Consider the following 20,310-nt stretch of genomic DNA (forward strand, 5'->3'; position numbering starts at 1 on the left):
TATTTATATTTCAAGACAGAATCCAGCAATTTAATAAGCACAATATTAATATCGCGGGAACATGGATGTCTATCTATTTCAGTCACACTCGTGGATGTACATATTGTTTCATCTCAATTTTCTGCTAACCGTATGGGCCGTGTGTTACTGACGTTTAATAAACTTGCACGGATTATAGACTTTGATACGTTTTCAACTGATGCTGTGATACTTTAGAACAAAAGGCAGAGGAGATTCCGTTCATACTCAACTATTATTACCTAAATGGAGCAATTATAGTTGAGTTGACGTCAATGTAGGTAGGTACCTAGTTGGAGTTAGATTTTTACGTACGTACATTTCATACCGTGCTGACGACAGAAAAAAACTATATTCGAAATGGATTCATCATTTTATTAACATGAAAAAATATATAACTAGCATGAAAAAAAAAACAAAATTTGAATTAAAATAAGAATTTAAAAAACTGATATGAGTTTTTCTCGACCGCGATTATGGCGCGCTTGACTAAACCGGACGTGATATTAAAATATGTGATCACCTTACAAAAATAATCTTTGATTACAACAATCACTAGCAGAAGACTTGGACTGCTATAATATTTTGTCTTTTTGTCAATTATATAGTGCAACCTAAATTCGTCGAAACTCCGACCAATAAAGTTCTCGCACAATTTTCATTACTTATTCTTTTATTCAAAATTATGTTAAAATCACAGAATCTATTTATTATGTAAGTACTAAAGACATCAACAGACGCGTACTGCGTTCGTGACTGTATAATATTCTCTCACATGAAACAAATGGTAGTCGATTATCTTAGTCTTACATACCCAAGTGAGACATATTGTTGTACCGAGAAACTCTCGTTATAATGTGTACATATAAACTTCATCTTGTTCAAGTATCAAAACAAGCAGTGGAGCTATACGTTAGGTTAGCAGGCGTCATATTCATGTCAGTATGGAGGCACTCGATGTCTAACCGCCAAATATTGCCTGACGTCTATTGGTTCTTCGTATAAATGGTTTTAGATTTTATTTTGCGTTTGGATTTGAAGACAACTGAAATTAGTCTAGGTCTAATATGAGTTGGGCTTTAGACTTGTGACTATTGTGTCTCGATTCTCCGCGATTGACGGGGTAATTGCATAATTCATTAGCTAGGGATAGAGTCATTGCTAAGGCTGTATCGTCATTATATTTAGTGAGAGGGCAGACGATGTGCTCCATTTCTTGGACAGTCCCATATTACTGTAAGTCTATCTGCATAAACACGATAAACTCAAATACTACCGTACAGATTTTACCTAAGCGAAGACGGAAAGGGCCGCCGTATACATATATCTATTAGATGTAATTCTTACTTATTAGTTTTGTTATTCATATAGGAGTTAGGAAGCTTTATTTCTTATGCTCATTTTATACGAGTCTGACGCGGAGTTAGCTGGCGAGTCACCTCGTCGCAGCAATCATTACGCTAATTAAATCTGGCCTGTTATTACTAATTTATTCGATAACAACGACCCTTCGGCTGAAAATGAACGAAGTCTCTCGTGGCGCCCCATTGCGGATGTCGACTCTTGGATTTTTAAGTTTACAGAGTTTTTGATGTTATAATCTATACAAAGAATATAAAAAACAGAAAGCTTTAGGTGCCTACTTATTTCAAATTTAGAACATAAGAAGTTGCAAAATAGCCACACGTGAACACGGGGACCGACTGCCTAATCCGACCCGACGTGCACCATTCTTTTCTACTGGCTACATTCCGAATAAAGACAAAGATTATTTATTAGCAAAATCGTGATTTTAAACATTATTTACAATGCATGCATACGAGCAGCATGCATAATACAAAAATAATCCACTTTCAGAATATCATTCATTTCTTCATAGTAATTTTTTCATAGTGTTTATTTCCATTTACATTATTTTATATTTTACTAATTTACAATAAGTAATATAATACTTACTGTAATGTAATACCGATGAGGATACTTTTTAATCTGGACGTTATTGTATGATTTTAATTTTATTGCTTTAAATATTTTATCGTGATTTAATTGATACTATGTCAAATATATCTGAAATTAAAGTATTTTTTTTACATTAGTTGACAGCCCTTAGCATTTTGATCCGTTATTGACGATTCTAATTGGCGGCACAGTGTTCGGCCGCGTCGGGCCGTGCGAGCGCGAGTGCGAGTATTCGCCAGGCGCTAACGAATGTGCTCGCGAGGTTATATGCGCGTATGGCGGAATTATTAGGTGGATGAAAAATTGAGTGCAAAAATTATTTATGGGAAAATTAGATTTATTTTCAGTACTGATCATTTTATATCATTAATTGGTATAATTATAAAAAAATACTTACTTACACGAACATAATTTTCCAAGTCTTTAGTCATGACATCACATCTACCGCTACCGTTTGAGTAGATATCTCGATGGCAATTTATTATCCATATACATATTCTACGACGAATATTGTGATTTGAGAAACAACATAAAATAATCAAAGCCGTATTAAAACCCAAAAAAATCAAGTCATCCTAATTTTGTACTCACGCAACAAGGCTTTCGCTTTGCAATTAAATGGCAAAGAGCAAGAGCCAAGCAGTTTTCTAGATGGTAGAAAAAATTAATTGCGTAGAGATGACACATGTGGAGGCCACCGTACCTTCTATCAGGACATGGTTTCTGACTGGCTGGCTCCGAATACCTAGAAGCCCAGAATTCAGACCCGCATTTGTAGACCGACACCAAAGCCTCCGCCGAGATTACTTACTCAAATCGAAAACGAGTTAGATACACTTTTCAATAACTTCAATTTTCAAATTACGTACAGTTTAAGTAGAAGATTTTAAATGAAGTATATTTTTTGTCATTGTAATACAAAACAAATAGAATGGTCAAGTTTGGTTCATAAACACACAATGTTGCTAGTCAAGAGAACATACTCGTAGCGCGCTCATTCGTTTCTTCACTTTATTGACAGACTGTTGTCCAAAGAGTATTAATTCATTATGCTGTTGTCGACGTCCATCTTGTAACTTCAAAAACTTGGAGATTGGAATTCGTTGACATTTCAAATTTCAAAAATGTAGGATGATAACATTTAATATTTCTCGAGTAATTTCGTGATTACCTTCTATTTTTAGTACCAAAGAACAGTAAACAAATGAACGGATTTAGATATTTTGTTCAAACTTGACTTGATGCTCAGATGTTTGTATCTCTGTTTGAAGATCCAACGACGTAAGCTATTTAATTCTAACCTTTGAATTGTGTAGGAAGATATTTTTTTCTAATACGGAATATAAATTTTTCGTACGTCTCATAATTTATATTGTAGTTTTTTCTACTTTGAAATAATACGCATTAACATTTTACAATATGAGAAAGAAACTCCTTTTCATTTAAATGGTTGGCATAAAAAATGGGAATAATTTGTTGTACGAACGAGGAAAATTTTTTTTCTCCCTTAACTATGTAGGTAAATTAAATAGCAAATAAAAAATCTTTTGTAAATAGGAAGTTACAAATCAAACGGGACGAATGTTTGAAAAATCAATTTTTATTTACAAATAATTGAATTGACTTCCATTACAATCAAAATCATGAAATACCTAGTTCTTGAATGGAAAACTTAACTATTTTTACTATCAAATATTTCTAACATTTATTAACATCGTACGCCTCGATTTTCAAGCGGCTTGTGACAAATTGAGATTCGATTAGTCGTAGTGAACTCGAAACGAGCTAGTGGGTTCGAACATTAATCGGATTTCGGTCTTCGCCGAGCGGCCGATCAAGTATGCGCTAGTTCACATTACCAGCCTCTTGACTCGCATGAGATACTCGCACTCCATTCGATTCTCGATATATGATACCGACTCGAGATGTCTGCCGCGAGTGATTGCAGCATATCAAGAGGAGCTAGGATCAATGCAGTTTCAGGAATGGGTAAAGCACTTCATTCCTAACCTAATACATATGAGATCTCGGACTCCGGACTGGCCTGTCTCGATTGACTTTGCGATGCCACGTCGATATTTACTTGTATAACGATGAATATAGATGTTGTTGATTGTCTCTGCTTGATAATCTACACTAGCATAGTCTCACAAATCAATTTTTAACTATATTTTTAAGTAAAAATTTAAGTTTGATTTTCTTTAATTAAAATAAGACAGTGACGGCATAGGTACGTAAAATATGTTATTTAACTAAATTAAATTAATTTGTATTATCAGTAGCACCTACCCTATACTTTGTTTTTATATTATAATACTTATGCTACAGAAATTTACTCATAATAATCTTGCGATAAATAACCATTATTTACGATTTATCGCGCTTAGTGACGTTTGATTCATTGATGAGATGAGCGATAAAAATGCGATTGTAGTTAGGTAAAAATGCCATTAAGTATTTAGGTACTAGCAAAATAAATTTATTTAATACGATTTGTAAAATAATTGAACTCGCCTAGAATGATAATACTGAATTGAAGCCGATGACTTATATAAATCTCAATATAGGCACAAAATATCTAATTAAAATATTAGTTGTATTTCACGATGCAATCAATCTGACACAAAACATAAAAAAATACATTAACGTAGGCAAAGTGGGATCAAAATTCCCAACTGAGCACTCTCCTGTTACATGTTGGGGTGACGTCAGGGTTGCCAGTATATTGTATTCGAAATTCAAAATGATTTTTTTGTATGAATTGATAGTAATTTCGATGCGTTGGATCAATAAAATCAAAACATTTTTTTAATGAGTTCTTTAATTGCACTTTAAATTAAATAATCATAAGACGAATAGTAGTGCTAAGAAAAACTTAATTTAAGTTTATGTTTATCCAAGCTGCCAACTACTAGCATTTCGGAACGACCACTGCTAAGAAGAAATGTAGAAAAAAACTAATATATCGATATACTTAAGTACACAATAAAGTACATAGTGAAAAGGTATGAACGGAAACATATTATCATTGCGATCGAGTGCTGATGAAAAAAAAATAGATATATAATTGACTAAACGATATACTTTTAATAAGAGATTGAGTTGACCAGTCGATAAAAATATAGTTAAGTTTTCCTCTAGTATCAGCCCTAATTTGAAGAACAGCACGTTTTGCATTAACCCCACAGCGTTCACCGCCACTTTAGACGAATTTTAAAACCTATTAATGTGTTGAAAAGGATGTCCATTAGGAGGTGCGATCCGCCACCTCCGCCATTAAGCGGCTGTCTGCTCCGCTAGATTGCGGAAAAGATTTTCCGAATTGACGAAGGTGCGACTATCAATTCGGCATAAATTTAGTGGACGGCTATTTAATAGATGAACTTCAAATTATTTTTAAAAAGGTCACTGAAAACCGTAGATAGCGGAAGTCTAGACTATAGTAGAAGAAGTAGACGAATAATAGAGTAGTAGAAGAATAGACTTCGTTTTATCTTTCCTATTGCTCGTATACAAGAAAGACAAAAACATTTAGAAATGCACAAGAAGAAACGGAATAGAGCGCTAAAATTTAGGAAAATAAATTTTCGGAAAAAACAGGTGTGCTTGACAAGTTTGTAAATAAAGTAAACCCTTGTATACAGGCGATTCGTACAAGGTGACCAAGGGACATCAGAAAACAACATTGTTTCCTATTATTTTTTACCTTTTTAGGCTTTCTAGTGTCACATTGAGAATGCAACGGGGAATACGAGAGTATGAAAGAAATAGTAATTAATTGAAATATCAAATTTCATTTTCTAAATTTTGGTATGTCTTGAAATATTCAGGAAAGTTTATCTTAATATTATTCTGCAGAATTCTGGCACCTACAAATCTACAATAGTCGGCAATGGGATATACAAAATATAATTACGAAAATTGTTTTGTCAATATTTCGGTACAAAATCATAATCTGGCATCGTAAGGCGATATCAACGAGTTCAGTAGCACGTATAAAAGTACTTACGTGATAAAATATTTATCTGATTCTTGACTAACTACAGGGTTTTATGAGTAGTTTCACCCATCTTATAAATCAAGATCTATTAGCTAATCCTGTATATTTAAGGGATGAGTAAGTAGTTAATAAATAAGCTAAAAAACACTCAAAATCGGAATTGAAAATTGCTATTTTTGAGAAACACCTTAAATTTTTAACACACACATTTTTAAATTTTGTGGTGAATGTCTAATTTTGGAATGGTTGCTTTATTTGACGTTTTAAAGTTTTTAAAACGCTCTAATGACTGCACTTCTTAATGAACTATCGACAATACATTTTGTGCTTTTCATGATAAAGGTACCTACGTGTATCAAAATTATTAACGTTCTTGTCAATTTGTAAATCATATGAAAATACCTTATAGAATCACCGGGTGGTGATACTACACGTCACAATACCACGAATAATGTCAGACAGAAAATGATATATTACTGCTACAAATTTTATATAGGTTACCATAGATACCTACGCTATACAGGATGGTTTTTTCACAACAGCCAAATTTTCACAATATGCTTAGTGGCGGGTGGTTCCGCCCTAGAATAGAACCACTCCATATTTTCCCGTCGATTTCATATACATATAGATAACAATAGCATTTGCAACTGATACACAACAATAGCATTTCCAAGAAAGGTTTATGTCAGATAGGCGGCCAGTTTTAAAATCCCAATGCTTCGTGGCATCACAGTCCCGAACGGAACAGGGAACATGCGGAGAAGCGAGAGAGAACACATAAAAATTATTTTTCGTGACAAAAGTACTACATAAGAACTAAACATTTTCGACTTTCCATACCAACAACAAGTATAGTATAAAGTCAGCACAAAATAAATTACACTTTTGTGTAGATGTAGACGTAGAAGTAGAATGTTGTGTAGATGTAGACGTAGAAGTAGAATGTTGTGTAGATGTAGACGTAGAAGTAGAATGTTGTGTAGATGTAGACTTAGAAGTAGAATGTTGTGTAGATGTAGACTTAGAAGTAGAATGTTGTGTAGATGTAGAATGTAGATTTCTTTAGATTGGATAGAAAAAGTGTATGTAGTTCCAAAAACCACCTTGTATAGTGTCATATTAAATGTTACCCAATTGGGGATTATATCAGTGGTTAGCACGGAGCGAGCGTCTAGGATGTCAAACTGTCTATTCTTTTCATTCAACCTCACTGAATTATTCTATCGTTGGCAGTTGTAAGCTATTTTCGTTATTACTAGTAGGAAATCTATAGTTATTGTTACTATCCATACATGATTTTCTTCTATTCATCGTCTATGGATAAGAATTTTGTTGTTAAATGTGTGGAAAGGGAGAGAAGAGACCTATTTTATTCTTTGATTTCCATAATAACAAAAATTAAATAGGATACATTATACAATTTTTACATACAGTTATATACATACAGTTAGTACAGTTTTCATATACAGTTTTTACCGGTCGGTATAGAATGCTGCGATAATGAAAAATAATTACACCTTTATTTATGGTAATAAATTCACCTATAATGTTTATAAAATTTTGGATTATAGTTTGAAAAATAAATAATAATTGCTAGCAAAATTTTAACAACGTACTTAATTAACTGTCGTCACTGACTACTTTATCGAAATAACAAATAATTCTTTCTGTATTAATTGAATTTTAAAAAGGCAAATTAACATTGTCACATAGCGCAGAGTCGCCAATTAACAAAATCAGATTAAACATACGTGGGTCAAATAAAAATCTGATGTTGGTTAACAATTTAACAACGGACACAAAAACGGAATACAAAGGGTTGAAAAATAAATATAATTAAACGGGAAAGTGCGACAGGCCGGCGGGATGTTAATGCCACCAACTAAATAACGTTAGAGCACCCTTGTTACTGCAATTATGTTCGTTCGCCGGGCCGTGTCTATACCTTCTGTGTCCTAAGCTTCTTTCCTATATGAAATAGAAAAAAAAAAACAAAGTTCATGCCAGCGGCTTGCAGCGCGCAGGTTCTAAGAGTCAAGGAAAAACTGTAAGCTAAAGTTTCATAGAAGATGGGCTAGCAATATCATCATATAGGATCATTTTACATTATAAAACCCAATCGCTTCCCGTTGTTTGTCTGTCTGTATGTATCTTTAGATCTTTAAAACAGAGAATTCTCCTTCGAAACATATCTTAAATCTTTATAGTGCTATTGTTTTTTTAACCGTTTTCCATGTTCGGCTGGCCAAATTTAATTAATTAAGTGCTGTAATAGATGACATAATTTCTTATTGTCTTCCATTTTTTACACCTAATAATCGATATTTATCATAAAATAAAAAATATAATCTAAAAATGGATTTACTAATGAACAATAAGAAGAAAGTTCAAGATTGTTAGCGTTGTTAGACGTTTTTGATCCTAGTGGGGAATGAATCCTAGGCTACAACGAGAACAGACCTCGGGCCGACCCAGCCCGGTTAAAATGTCGGGCCGTTTTAAAGTTTTCATCCGGATTTAGCGCATCACGCGACAGAGTTTAAAGCATCAATCAAGTGCGCTCTGACGCCGACGTCCAGGGTTTATAGAAGCTTTTGATTCTATGCGTTTGTCGTATTTTTTAATTTTTTTACAGCTTTTTTTTTCTTATTTAATTATTAATTTTGAAATTGAATTTCTGAAATATTAAAGAAGTTAAATAATGAGAATTCATTCATTGTTCAGAACATATTATCTCCATTGATGTGGCTCATACGTCAGGTTTGCAGAGTTCTTCGAAGCGATGTAGGCGAAAATTAAATTAATTTTTTAAATAATATTTTTAAATTACCTATCTAACAGGGTAGGCCGCATCCAAATCAGTTTCCTAGTTTTTTTTCGTTTCACTGGGTTTATTATATTAAAGGTTCTAGGTAGTTACAAGAAACGAGATAGAAAATAATAGAAGTTGAAAATGACCTCGGTAGAGCGCCTGCGACGCGATCGCTAGCCTCGTATAAATAATCTGTGGAAGAAACCAGTTCGTTTCACATCTGATCCATTGCATTATTAAAATAATCGTGCAATTGAGCGGAACTTCGGATTTACAGGAATTAATCACGGTTAATTTGGAAATGACGACCTTAATGGCTGATGTTTACGAAGCTTATTATTTTCGAGGTAGTGTTGTTATAAGGCTCAAGCCTCAAGTTTTTGAAAGGCATTGTGAATCATAAAATAAAAAATTAACTAATTTCAAATTAACCTGAGAATGTTACAAAATTAATAAACGTAATGTTCCTATATAATATAATGGTGATCAATCTACCTTTTTTTTTGTTTCAAAAGTGGAGTCCGACACTATAAGCGCTTAAAGTAAATGCCATAACATCAAGATATTACACGTTTGAAATTAGAATTGAGGCAATTATCGATTTAAAAGACGTTCAGGCTCAATCTCACTATAGACTCGTTGGGCACAACACAACTTTTAATTCAGTGATTAACGAAACGTCCGACGTGTGAAAAACAATGATTAGTAATTATTTGTTTTTGCGAAAGAGTCAATTCCGTTTGAATTAATTCACAAATTGTTGGCTCATTTATCGGTTGCGAATTTAAATTCTGTCTACTATGAGGCAAAATTTCGAAATTTAATCATACAGCATACAGATAGCAAAAGAATATCTTAGTTGTGTTTAAGGAATAAAATAAACTAGTTATATTCGTTTCCAACCCGAATGAATAGTTCAATGTTTTGCAAATAAATATGTCTGAGCATTTCCCCGAGGTTTCGCTTGTGTGAATTTCTTTCTGCATATAACAATTTATTTAAAAAATCGAGATGATCAAACAAAAAAAGTTAGAACTTTAAAAACGTGAACAAAATAAATAAACCACAAACGAGGACGAAGAGTTGCATTCTGAAAACTATTTAATACCTACTTTGATTTGTATTGTTAAAAATACTTCTCAATGTTGTAGAAATGTAATGTCATTTTTGTTAATTTTGTCGTTTTCATCATTGATTCCTTAAGAAACTCAACTTACGAAATCTACACTACTCTTCCGTGTCATTTAGAAATTATATCTAGCAGTGAAACTTCGCAAATGTAATGAATAGTTGTCTCAAAGCGCTCGATACTGCGGTAAAGTGTTCCGAGAGTGCCTCCACTTGCACGAACTCAGTTCCGTGGCTGCCACCGTAACTAAATTAAATAGTTCCTCAAAACTGGGTTGTTGTCAACAATTTGCTCGACTTGCGATGGACAGCTGGACTTCGTGACGGTATAGATGTTTAGAAGGAAATTCATCATTTGTGGTGATACAGTTTGGTTGTGAAACTAAAATGCTAATAAAAATTACCTTGGCTATTTAGTCAAGATAAAACGTGGTGTGTGGTTCCGCCTCAAATTAGAACCACTACATATTCTGTCGTGGATGTCGTACGAAACCTAGGTAGGTAGGCAACAATAGCACTCGCAAGGAGGGTTAACATCAGGCAGGCGGTCAGTTGTAAAATTACGGTCGAATCTACAAAACGGTTATTTCATTCTGACATGCGGAGATGAGAAAGAAAGACAATTTGCATAATATTCTTTCTATTCAGAGAGTGGACGGGTGTCAAAGCAGTCGAACAATTATTTAAACTTGCTCTAGATAAGATAAAATTTAAGGAGCTGACGGCCAACATTCAGTAATGAATAGGCATAAGAAGAAAAATGAAGGCTATCACGGTGCAGGCATGTGATGAAAAGAGAAGAGAATACGATAAAGAAAAAGACGGAGAAAGATAGGATGAGTGTATGATGATATAAGTATTAACATTTTAATTAAGGCATGACAGGAAATAGTCCTTAGTGCAAGTAAAACTGTATTTGGTAAGGGAAAAAAAAGCTACCTAATCGACTATGTTATTACTACCAATACTTATTGCAAGTATGATGTCATATTTAAATCTATATATATATATATATATATATAATTTGTAAAAAATGCTATTTTAAATTGTGAAAACTGAAGTTGGTAAGTCACAAATACATCAAATAATACTATCATGAATTATTCACATTCACTTGGTAGTAATTAGAGATTAATTCTAGTACATTATGTGTAAGGTATCAGAAATTAATGTAATTTACATTTTACGATAATGATGTTCGATTTAACCTATATTATAGCATGTGATTACCGTGTACTTGACTTTATAATTGAATAGGATATATTATCAAAGTAATTAATCTTGCGATATGAAACCAGATTGTATAGTAAATTAATTTCAATATCTGATATGTTGAAAAATGTCATTGTTACAAGTTACAACATATCCATTGAACCAAAAAATTATAATAAAATATGTAATGTCTAACCGTGTTTATTTTCTAACATCATTCATGAAATAATTTGTACGACATATGTCTACCATAAGACATATTAATGTAATATTCTTCTATAATAAATAAATCGTGATTTATTTTTATGTCTTAATTTTAGTACTCTATTTTTGAATCTTTTATTCAGAACGTTTTATACTCGTATATGATTATGGATTGAACACCTCTTGTTTTTGGCATTTTTACTTGTTTTAAGAATTTATGACAGAATTGAAATGATGAAAAGAGGAACTCGAGGCATTAAGAACTTTTTCTTCTTCACGAAGGCTAGATTTTCTATGGAAATAATTAAAACTCACCAATTCTTGTTTCGAAACTATTCGTATTTTTTTGATTGGGCAGTTATCACGGCATACTATTGAGTGCACGAGAGTCATACAAAATGTAGTCAAACGTAAAGTTGGAGCCAAAATATCGCATGGCTGACTCACACCCTAACAAACACTCTAATAGTGACAACCAGTTATTTTGTGGATATCACAGAATATAGAATACTTAAGAATCTTCTATAAATATTGAATGTTCAAATTTGATCAAAATTTTGATTAGATTTATAGATATTAGATAAGTAAGATGGAGGGCCTGACAAAATGTATGAAACAAACACGTTATTATACATACCAGTGCACTTGTACTACCAGTGAACTACCGCATACCGGGTCCGATTTTCACTTGTGTCTTAATTTTTTTCATTCCATTATTATTTTCTAATTATTATTATAGCATCTGTAGATGAGGTGAGTCCTAAGCCAGGAGGTAACAAAAAAAACGTGTTTATGATTCTGTAGTATTACATTATTCCGATTTCCGTGGATATCGTCCTGTGCCCTCATATGTCATCGTTATTACCTTGTTTATACAACGCAACAATGCCGATGAGGTTGTATAACTAGGGTAGTAACATCTTGATGGATAAGTTCAAACCAAGACATTGCAGGGAGAAATATAGCATTGTATAGTACACTGCCTTATATTCAAAAGCTTGGTCATGACATCCTAGTTATATATCTGAGAAAAAACACTTAAATAAACTTGTAACTGAATTGAATATATTAGTTACACGAAAAACTAAAGACAAATACAATCAACGACATATAATAATCATTCAGGTGTGATCATTGATGGAGATGTGACTAATCGAAATTCTACTTGTACAACGTTACTTCTACCCTTATATTGATTAAATAAATAAAATAGTCGTATAATATCTTAAACTCGCTGTTGACTGGAAAAGGTCCCTTCGTAGGATAAGTTTACCTTCATGATATGTATGTACTTTTAATTTAACACGTGTTCTTTAAAACAAACAAAATTTCGACTTTAACAAAATACGATAAAGCCATTCAATATCAATTAGGAGCCCTAGAAGAACTGTCCAACAATTCCTTTCCCAATACGTATACCGCAGCCATTCTTTGAAAGATCATCCCATGGGAACTTAATGCTCTTAAGGCCTAGACCCGTTGTCCGAACCATTAGCGAGTTAAACTTGAGGATTATCGACTTACCGCCTCAAACCCTCTGGGAAAATTCTATTTAATAATTTATCAATTTAGTTAGAACTTCGCTTGCGGCTTGAGCACTCTCGTATTGTTCGCTAAGCACCTGAAAATAAAAGAAAATAATGTGAAATGTAGTTTCATGAAAAATTAAGTAAATGACTCACGTAATTTGTTTAATAACTTCGAGGCCAAAGTCCAAACATATTCAGAAATTGGACCATTACAGGCATTATTTCAAATCAAATTTCGGACCACTGCTGAGAAGTAATGCCAAAAGGTCATCCAAACTCATTTCGATAGGTATTTTTAACCTAATTCCATTTAGGGCCCCTTGAGAAATAATGCCATTCGAAAAATTATAAACATGTGTAAAATAGAAAGGAATTGTACGTTTTCCTTTTATTTCAATATAATATGTGTTAATATTTTTTATAATAATAAGTAAAATTACTTAAAAAAATAAAAATAAATTGAATTTGATTGGTCACAGAGATACAACATTTGGAAAATATATTTTTGTATATGTTTACTTTGAGCTTATTTTTACCATAAAACATACACAAATATGCACACAAAGCTAAAATAATCTGGTACCTAACAAAGTTTCAGCTTACGAAACTTAGCTACAATAATTCCAAGAACATAATTTTCCCTATCGATTATCGTGTAAACTGTAACTTTCCCCTATCCTCAAACTCAACCCGCTCTCTAATCTGGCCACCAGAGACGCGTAGGGCCCTAATGAATGATGATAAATAGTAATGTCATACGCTTACTTAAGTAGGAAAACGTCTTGGGACTTCTGAAAATCGATGGGATTATACTTTGTTACTTAATTAGTGTGAAAGAAACGAAGCTTTCGGTATTTTTGTTCTAATGTTAAAGAAAATACTGATACATAAACGCAAATGTGTTAATGTTCTCAAAAAATTTTTCTAGTTCTCAATACTATTCAATACTATTATTATATTATAGATTTAACCATGAATCATGAGACCAACGAAACGAATCACAGTTGAATCTTCAAAAATTAAAGGTTTATTTTTACGTGAAAGCATTTCAGGGTGTCGTAGTTGCGAATGCACCGACGAGTGAGGATGAGATATAGTATGTAGTAATTAATAATTAAAAAATAAGTACTTACCGCGTTTTGTCTCAAAAGGTGCCTAGACCTAGATTTTATTTAGTTGTAGTTGTCACAATATTTTATGTATCATTTTATGTCTCCTATATTAAATGCGTAGGTGGATAGCACGTGTCAAGTTACACAACGATATTGAATTTCGTATAAAATATATCTCATTTTAGTTGGGATTAAATGTAATAGGTACGTTCCTTTTTCCATAACATTTAGTTATTCAAAATCAAGAAAATGTGGGTGTTAAAATATATTTATTTTATTAACTGAGCATTATTAAGTTTTGTTTTTTAACAGCTAGCCAAAATCTAAAGATATTGGACGTTTTCGAAAAAATGTCCCTCCACCAAGCTCAAAACTAAAATCTGTCGTTTTTAGTTTTGAGCTTGGTCTTTATTGTAACAATATGTGATTCAGGATCCGATTTTCTGATCGAAGCGGGGCGCGGGGCTCGCATGACTGGTCAGTACCCGAAACACCACTTACTGCGGTATAATTTTCAATGAGTAATAGCAGCCGCCAAGAAGCCTGTTACCAAAATGGACTTTACATTAGAGAGCATAATTTAAGCTAAAGTGTGTTTGGTCTCGTTCTGTCAATGTCAAGATTGTAAAGTGCGTTAGTCAAAAAACATACTTAGCAGTACTATATGCTTTAACTTTTTTATGAATAACAGGATAAGTATATAAAATTTATACAGAAATAAATGGTTATGTTTTTTTAATCCGAACGAACTGAACTCTAATCTGAACGAATCTATTGATCGCTATTTTATGCGGATTCAAGATATAATGTTTTTTTTTTAAATTCTATGACATGGAAAAAAGTCTAAAATTTTCGTGAAACCGTGTGCTATTCAATCCAAATGGTTCAGGTACAAAGAGAGTAAAATATCGTAAAATGCAAATACGCCTATTTATTTTTTGTAGTTCGTTCATAAAACTGATGGACATACAGATAATAAAATGATCCGATAACAAGACAAAAAAGAAAAATAAGTTTGGATATATTTTTCATTAAATTTATATTAAATACAATAATAAAATACAAGAATATTTCACTTCACAATCACACACTTCACTCACTTCACAATATATAAAAATATAAGACGAAATATAATGAAATTTAGGTATAAATATATATAAGTGTAGTTTTTGGATTTATTGTAAAAATGTGAATCCTCCAAAATGTTCCAAGCTCGCGTCCACACTGCAAGTCCGACCTAGGTCAACGAAGTTCGGCTTCCGCCTCGAAATATAGAGAGTCGTTCACGGGCCGTTACACCGCGCTAATGTAAACTCAACTTTACTTGCATTATGCTGCGATTTATTGCCATTTTAGGCAATTTTGTTGTGTATTACTGGCTTTGGAATATATTATTTGATAGAACATTAGACCTTAATAAGGGATAGATACAATTGTTTTGATACAGATAGTTGTTGATAACAAGTAAACACGTATATAAACATGTATAGATTGCACAACTAATTTTCTTTTAGGTTTTTTTTTTTGAGATTAGAAAAATAGGTTATTCTTCAACGTAAACGAGATTTAAAAAGAAAGCTTAGGTATCTAATTTCGTACTTATCTTTATAAACTACTGTCGCTGTCGTTCACATAGCTGTATTCTCATTAACAGTAGCCTATGTTACTCTCCAGCTATACAATTATATCTAGATCAAAAATCATTTTGGTCTAGAGAGTGACTCAGGTGATCGTGAAACCAATGCTACCTACGTTATAGACAACGTCATACGTCATAGACATACGTCAATACGTAATAGACAAACAAACACATTTTCATATTTATAACATTAGTATAGATTACCACTCCATAGTTTTGTGAGTGTACTTCCGGAGATAGGTCACCCTTATCTGTCAGGGTAAACACGGGATGTGATGACGCGTCGGAGATAAGGGATGGGGTGGGGGCGAGTCTGCTGACGTCACCGGACATTGTCATGGAAACAGGCTGGTATGGCTTTTTCAAAATATTGAGAGAATCATTAGATGAATTGAATACATTAATATATTTTTTGACTTTTCCTTTGATCTGTGCAACCTTCTAAGTTGCACGTTTAATATCAACACTATAAAATGAAGTCTCTCTTCATAGTCGTTTTTCCTCATGGATGAAAGTCGCGGTCATTACGTGGAATGAAATACACACAACAAATTTATTGGCACTATTATTTGTATAATATTAATAATGAATAGAACTTTGCACCAGGTGATATTCTGAAGCTTATGCAGTTCTTCTTTAGAATTCCTGCTGTGGGCGAGTAAGGCGCGGGTGTAAGTACAAAAGAATCAAAGGTTCGACGTGCGACAAAGATGGACCCCGTTTTATGATAATAATAATATAATATTATCCTTAACTATTTCGTAGATTCTCCTACTCTTTTATCCAGGATTAATTTCATTAGTAAGGCTCCACTACCGGTTCCGTACCTCTCGTCATCTTAACATATTTGTTCCACCTCGCTTCCTCAAGAACTATACTCAAATGAATTTTTTCTACCGCAGTTTAAACCTGTTAAATAAGGACTTTCCAGATATCGACATGTTCTCACAATCGCTGCAGACTATAAAAAGTAATTTATTTGAAGCACTGTCATCAGCTGAGTAAAATTAATAAAAATTATGAAAAATAAATAAATAAGTTTATATGTATTTTATGTATTAAACTATTTATGTAATGTATTGTAATTGCGTGAATCTGTTACTTCTTCTTATATGTATAATATCTGTTCTTGTTTTATATACAACTAAATAGTACCTATGTTGTCAACACGCTATACTTATTATGTTTTTTGTTATGTTTTCGGCATTATTTTGTCTATATCTACATGTTATTTTTATTGTAAAATGTTTCTTATAATGACTGTTTGTGCCAAAATAAAAAAAAAATAGTAATCTAAAGAACTACTCATGTGTTTGTTCACTTGTCCATCTTCATTTCGTAGCGGGTCTACAAATAATGGTAGACAAATTTGTAGCTCTGTCGTAGCGCTTAAGAGTACCCCTACCTGTACTACATTGAAAAAATGTGATTTATATAGTCTCCGACCGAAACTAATCGTAATTTTTGACCGAAACAGAACCTTTTATCTAGAAATAATATTAATTTCTATTATAAAGTAAAACGAATCGTTTTCTAAAACTAGTTTCGACGAGTTGAAAGTTCCGGCTAAATTATTGATCCGAACCGAATATTCTGTCAGATACAAGGTTTCAAACCGTAGACAAATAACCAACTTAGTAAGTGCCATTATAATAGTTGAATTAAATACCTTTTAAAAGTGTTTATTTGCAGCGAATAACTTGTTGTTAGAACAATGGCACATATAAGCACATGTCTTAAATCCCCAGTGCTCCTCTCCGCTGTACAGCATTCAAAGCAACGAGCAACACAACGTTTTCTTTAAATGCAGGTGAATAAAGGAAGTTAATGTACAAAGCTGTGAGAGCTTGCCCCTCGCTGCAATACTAGGCTATACTCACTAATCCTCGCTACTGTGGGGTATGGTCTAAGGCACAAGGTTAGACATCAATTTTAATCCTTTTATTCATTCGAAGGAGACGGAGATCTATTATAAGTACAGGTTTGAAATCAATATCAGCAACAATTTTGAAATTAAAATTCTTTAAAAAATAAAGAATAAAATGAAAATAATTTGTCAAAATAATATATATTTTTTAATTAAATTTCCGTACTAACCTACCCGTTTTATACTACCAATATAATTTTGTGCATTGATTGCTTTGTAGTAGGTGTAAAACGGTCCGCAATATCTAAATCCAACTACCAAAACCAAAATAAACTACAACATAACTTATGACAAGTTATAAATACAGAGATCTTGAGAAATGTGTGTTAATTGTCTATAGCGCTTAAACAACCACAGCTTACACTAGGCTGAGGGGCTTCAAGTATTGCGATTCATTACCCGGTCTACCTCGTCTTTTTACATTTCGAGTGTGTTATCGCTAATACTAGTGTCAGATTTAATCAAGTCGCCTTAAGGCTATACCTTTATGAAATTTTAACAAACCCGCTCGAGCTGTTGACTTAAACCACAGTCAGCGGTAATGCACCATACACAGCACTCACGCGCCGCAATTGTTCTTTTTGGCGGGAATTAACAAATATTTCGCAATTCCTTTTAATGCTGCACTTAGCATATCTTACCATAATAACGGAGGCCACAAAGTACATTGAAATCGAATAACTACTTATTTGAAAAGTTCGCATTTCCATTTGTTCGTTCTCATGTTGAGGCAAAGAACAAAGGAAATATTATGTAGCTAACATTGTTTTAACTGTATCCTTCCTTATCCTTACATATTATAAAACAAATTGCTCTGCCGCGTCGGTTCGCGATGAACTGAAAAATTACTGAACGGATTTTCATATCGTTTTAACCAAGTTTGTTTGATTCCTGGGGAAGGTTTAGGTGAATGATATTATGTTTTTACCCGAGCGAAGCCGCGATAGGGCGTTAGTTCTATATATGAAATTCCTTTCTTTTAATAATAATTACACGTACCGATTACAATGAACTATCATTTCGTAATGCCAAAAAAATATTATGCCATTATACATAAAATAAATAAAAATCGCTTTAATGGCAACTGAAAGGTTCGCATGGTTATTATTACGTCCATCTCACATCCATTATATTTTAGATTATAACATAAGTCATTGAATAGATAACAAAGCAATGATGTATTTAAATTATTTTTTTTAAATTATTATATGTAATTTAGGAAATATCGGTGATTTTCAAACTCCCCTTTCCCTGAGATTTTGTGCAGGAGTGACTATTTTAAGGCATAGTATCTATGAACCACGTGTATATCTATTGAAATTATAACTAATTATTATACCCAAGTCATTTAATTAAACTGTCTTAGACAATTTCATATACGACCCCAACCGTAAGTAATAAAACTTAAACGGGGTTATTCACCTGAAAGTTTGCGAACTCGATTGTACTCTGTACCCACCGCAAATCTGCAACCGCTAAGATACGTGCATCTTAGCGGTTGCAGAGACATCGCTAGCTTAGATAGTGTTCGATGCATTGTGTATGCAATGGCGGTGCACCGAACATATTGATGTAGATAAAAATGGACAACACAACGTTGAAATTTCGAAATTGCCTGAATGAAGGGATAAGTATTTATGAGGTGTATTTAGAGAAATTATTTTTTTAAAGTAATTTCTTTTATTTTGCGTTTTTTGTCTTTTTCATGGTGCAATGTAGGTACAATATTACTGTCTGATGAAGATATCAGAGGTCAGTGTATCCGAAAAATGTGTCTGGAGCGGTCTACGGCCGCGCGCTGTGCGATGTCCGGATGCTGTCTGCACTGAGCGGTGCGGATGTATGCCGGAATCAAGGAAAGAAAATAAATAAAGAAAAAACATGTATTCAATAAAAACAAAAAGTACAGTAAAATAATAATCTTAAAAAAACATTATGTCAAAGCGCTGGTTTTCAGTTGGTTCCTTACCGTGTGAGCAGTGTGAGTACAACAATCAGCTGAAATGACTGAATGTATATGTATGCGATTAAGACCTCTATCTAGGTCTTAATCGCAGTGTGTCCAAGAAATGTGTCCGAGCGGACTCGGTTCTGGTGAGCGATGTCAGGTTGCGTCACAGATACAGACCCGCAGGCAGGCGTATCTGGACGCACGTCTGAATCAATGCTGGTGCGATGACACAACATTCAGCTAGTCTTATATGCTCTCTATCAGCTTAGAGGTCTGTGTTGTGTGTCCGGGACATGTGTCCGGGCGGACTGCGGTCGGTGAGCGATGTCCGGCCGCGCCTGCCTGCGGTCCGGACGCACGCCTGAATCAATGCCGGTGCGATGTGAGCGCAACATTCGTCGTGTTATTGGAATGCCTCTAGTTGATTATGTAAACTTTATATAATGAGTAGGTACCTTATAAGACCTGTAATGAGCCTATAGTTCTTGCAATAACTGAAGAAGTAACATTTAGGACCTATTTCAGTTAAAAAATAAATAGTACAAAAAATATTATGTACTATATATTTTTTCTATAATGTACAACTAGCTGTTGCTCGCAACACCGTCCGGCACAAAAAGTAGCATATGACGCTATCCAGCTATAGAGCTGGAGAGCGTCATAGGCAACTTTTGTGTAGATATAGTTATATAACTATCTCTACATTACAAACATTTCACTCTGTGGCTCCGTTTTGACTAAAATATAAGTACGATGTTATATGTATAGTACAGCTGGTAACCCTAGGGCCAGGGGCCAAGATTTGTATATAAAAGT

The sequence above is a fragment of the Plodia interpunctella genome, chromosome 12, assembly GCF_027563975.2.
Source record: "Plodia interpunctella isolate USDA-ARS_2022_Savannah chromosome 12, ilPloInte3.2, whole genome shotgun sequence".
NCBI lineage: Eukaryota > Metazoa > Arthropoda > Insecta > Lepidoptera > Pyralidae > Plodia > Plodia interpunctella.